The sequence below is a fragment of the Ascidiella aspersa genome, chromosome 4 (genome assembly GCF_963924565.1).
Source record: "Ascidiella aspersa chromosome 4, kaAscAspe10.2, whole genome shotgun sequence".
Lineage (NCBI taxonomy): Eukaryota > Metazoa > Chordata > Ascidiacea > Phlebobranchia > Ascidiidae > Ascidiella > Ascidiella aspersa.
In genome coordinates this window covers 19,290,762-19,294,221 of record NC_139450.1, presented here as the reverse complement: position 1 = coordinate 19,294,221, position 3,460 = coordinate 19,290,762, and positions in this window count along the sequence as shown.

Genomic DNA, 3,460 nt, shown 5'->3' with positions numbered 1-3,460 from the left:
AATTCCAAGCAAATGCTTTGCTGACGCTATGGAGCGTCTCTTCACGTATCTTTCGATGAGATTAATTTCTTCTAAAGCTGGCTTCTTGCAAGTTCCAAACATGACAGTTTTTAGGCGGCCGTTTGAAGGTGGTCCATACAGATTAAGGCACATATTTTTTTTCTTTGAGCTTCGTTTCTTCAGTCTTCTTGGGAAAGTAGTTTGCAGGTGGTTCGTTCGTCACACGCGGGCATCAATTTGTGGAGGTATGCGTCCGCGTTAATGAGTTTGCAGGTGGTTCGTTCCTCACTCGGGTCGCGCCAATTTGAGGGGGTATGGGTCCGGATTAATGAGTCTTCATTTATATAATTGCCAAGATGAATCGACCACACTCCTACAAGATTTGAGATGGCCTGTCTTCGTGAGGCCATTCAGGTCCAATTCTTTCCTTTAGTTCAGATACATGAACAGTCAATTTTGCTGTCTTCAGTCAAAGCTGTAAAAGCCTCTCCCTGCACTAGGCAGTACTGGTTGATACTAGTTGATACTGGTTGTGTCACTATACTTATTGGCGAAAATATTTCTAAAATGCACAGGAAATATTGACGTAGATATTCTTACAATTTTCAATAATAAATCACGTGACAACAAGGCGTGGTCTAAACCTTTTTCTCTCGACTCTTATAGACGGAAATAATATTTTTGTCCAAATATGGCTTGAACAAAAGCGCTTCGATCTACATTGTGACGTAACTGGCGTTCGATTCTAAAATAATGGATTGTTGACAATAAGGCGAATTTCAAAACAAAGCGCTCACATTAAACGGATATACGTAACATCACATTCAGCTCTGACGCATAAAAATTGTTGTAACAAGGCATTCGTTGCAAGAAATCTACGTAACGGAATTTTACTGAAAATTTTCCGTTACGACACATCGATTAAAACAAAAATTCTCTGTGTAAACACAATATGACAAAATGGCTTCTACAACTCTGTAAAATGGAGGTTGTGACATTATGTTGTAGTGAACCGCTTTTGTTGACAGATTCGGATTCAGGTTTAGGTTCTTTTAAAAATTTTGGGTTCAGTTCCGGTTCGGCTCCTTAGAATATTACTACGGTTCAGGTGCGGGAAAATTTGGACCCAAACCAGTTCATAAAGTTCCGGTTCGACTCCCTGTTTTAAACCGGTTCGCAGTTGAAAAAGGTTGCTAACTTCAATTTTAAACAGGGAGTCGAACCGGAACCGAACCGGAACTTTATTAACCGGTTTTGGGTCAATTTTTTCCGAACCGTAACCGAACCTGAACCGGTTTTATAAAAAAACGGAACTGAACCAAATAATTTGAAAGTACCTGAACCTTAACCGAACCCGAACCTGTAAATAAAAGCGGTTCGCTCCTGCATGACGTATATTGTATCTGAACAGGAACTTTATGAACCGGTTTTGAAATAACGATGGTTGAACCGGAGCTGAACCGGATTTTTTAAATTCCTCCGAACCGAAACCGGAACTGAACCGGATTCCGAAAAAATCCTTGATCCCGAACCGAACCTGAACCGGAAAAGTCAAACGGTTCGACTCCCTGATTTAAAATGTTCTTCATAAGACATAAAATGGCGTTTAATTTTGTCTGTACAACTATACAGTTCATATAGCTAATTTTCCGTTTTTTTTAAATTGCCAAGTGCTTTTAACGGCGCTGTTCTAGAACCCTACAGCAACGTTGAAACAATTATTAAAGCAACGAACACTACTTGGGTTAGGGTGTCGGTTGGTGTTTGGGTGATGCTGGGTCAAATATTATTATTTAATAATATTGCTTAACCTACCCAAACACACTGGTTAATGTTTGGGCGCTGGTCTAGAATCCTACCACAACGTTGAAATGATTATTAAGCAATGCATAATATGTGGGTTAGGGTGTCGGTTAGTGTTTGGGTGTGGGTAGGTCAAGTAATATTGTTTAATACTATTACTGGACTCACCCAAACCCAAACGCTAACCGGCACCCTAACCCAAATAATGTTCGTTGTGGTAGGATTCTAGACGAGCGCCAATGTTTGTAGCCAGCGCCAAAAAGTGTTTCATTTAAATCGGGAGTCTTCAACACGCGGCTTGTGCACCGTATGAACATTTTGTGCGTTTTCATGTGTTTCAGTTTTGTTTTTTGACAACTCTTTAGCGATGAATTTAACCATAATATTGATGTGTTTTTTGCTTATTAACCTTGTAGAAGTTTCAATGCATAATCCCAGCAGGCTATGGACTTTATTTTTGAGCACAATCTTCTTGGTTTGTTTTGTCGATCAGGGGGGCCTAGGATAATTCCCCTAAATTGACTTATCTGATTGAAGCGGAAGTTCACAATAGGTCTAATGAAGGCAGCATTTTGAAATGATTTATCACTCTTCTAGAAGACATACAAACCTTTTTGCAAAATGCCCACTTTTATTTTTAACTTAAGTATATAAAAGGTGTCTTAATCACGGACGTTTTTTTAGTCTAAACTCTTTTAGTTGTGATTACTCTGTACAATGATACGTTGCCATTGTCAAATATATCATTCCACACAACGCAACATTATGCCACAGTGTTCATGTTAGGCTGGAAAGATTCCTTTGAATGAAAAAAAACCCACTAAAATGTAAGAAATGGTGTTTCAAAATGCGAAAAATTTTGCATTCGTGGGTGTAAACACTTTACAGTAAGTATTCATAAGGCCACTGTATGCGAATATAACAAATGACAAAACAAGATTACTAATATCAAAAGAAGAATAGATCAAGTAATTGGCATGAAATAATGTGTATCAGTCTTGGCAAAAACTATTTACAAGAAAATATTAGAAAAACTTATAATAAATAAATATAAAAAATGTTTTCTTTCTTAGTCAGTCCATCACGCCCCTTCCCCAGGGAGACAAGTCACCCAGTTTAACAACCCATGTTCTAAATGCTCTTGTCGGATAATGCCTGTTTGTTAGAATTTTTGCAATACAGCACTCTATCAGCTTAGTTATGAGCTAATACTATTGCTTAGTGCATTTAAAGGAAATCATATTAGTAACCACTGTTTACTATCAGCAAGTGATGCATTTAGGAGCCAGACCCCGTTTGTTGCCAAAGTTGTGTTGAAAAATTTCATTTGTGGGCACATACTGCTAACACAAGAGTGTTTTTTTTGTTAAAAATCTAGTATAATTTTTGCAGGAGCTCGCCAAAAAATTATTTAAAAAGACAGTAACTTGCATCACAAATAAATACCCTTTAGGACCAATCTTTTTGGTTGTTCAAATCATTTTTTGCAAGGAAACAGTTTTAAACAAGGTGTAAGAAATATTGGCATTATTAATCTGGCAGAGATGTTAAATAAAAAAAAAAACTATCATTCTAGCATGCTTGGAAACACGTTGACTAAACATGTATTCGGTCTTCCTTGTTGTTTTTAAATAAGATTCATATTTTTCTAGGTACA